We start from the raw sequence: 928 nt of genomic DNA, 5'->3' as shown, positions 1-928 counted from the left end.
TCTCACATTCACTCTCTCACATTCACTCTCTCATTCACCCTCTCACATTCACCCTCACATTCACTCTCTCACATTCACCCTCTCACATTCACCCTCTCACATTCACTCTCTCATTCACTCTCTCACATTCGCTCTCTCACATTCACTCTCTCACATTCACCCTCTCACATTCACTCTCTCATTCACTCTCTCACATTCACTCTCTCATTCACCCTCTCACATTCACCCTCTCACATTCACACTCTCACATTCACCCTCTCACATTTACCCTCTCACATTCACTCTCTCATTCACTCTCTCACATTCACCCTCTCACATTCACCCTCTCACATTCACCCTCTCCCATTCACCCTCTCGCATTCACTCTCTCACATTCGCCCTCTCACATTCACCCTCTCGCATTCACTCTCTCGCATTCACTCTCTCACATTCACTCTCTCACATTCACTCTCTCACATTCCCACTCTCACATTCACTCTCTCACATTCACCCTCTCACATTCACCCTCTCGCATTTTCACCCTCTCCCATTCACTCTCTGCCATTCCCTCTCTCACATTCACTCTCTCACATTCACTCTCTGCCATTCGCTCTCTCACATTCGCTCTCTCACATTCACTCTCTGCCATTCATTCTCTCACATTCCGACTCTCACATTCACTCTCTCACATTCACTCTCTCACGTTCACTCTCTCACATTCGCTCTCTCACGTTCGCTCTCTCACATTCGCCCTGTCACATTCGCTCTCCAACATTCGCTCTCTCACATTCCCACTCTCACATTCCCACTCTCACATTCACTCTCTCACGTTCCCTCTCTCACATTCCCTCTCTCGCATTCCCTCTCTCACATTCACTCTCTCCCATTCCCTCTCTCCCATTCCCTCTCTCACGTTCCCTCTCTCACATTCCCTCTCTCGCATTCCCTC

The sequence above is a fragment of the Heptranchias perlo genome, chromosome 20 (assembly GCF_035084215.1).
Source record: "Heptranchias perlo isolate sHepPer1 chromosome 20, sHepPer1.hap1, whole genome shotgun sequence".
In the NCBI taxonomy this organism is placed as follows: domain Eukaryota; kingdom Metazoa; phylum Chordata; class Chondrichthyes; order Hexanchiformes; family Hexanchidae; genus Heptranchias; species Heptranchias perlo.
Note: the sequence above shows the minus strand (reverse complement) of the source record.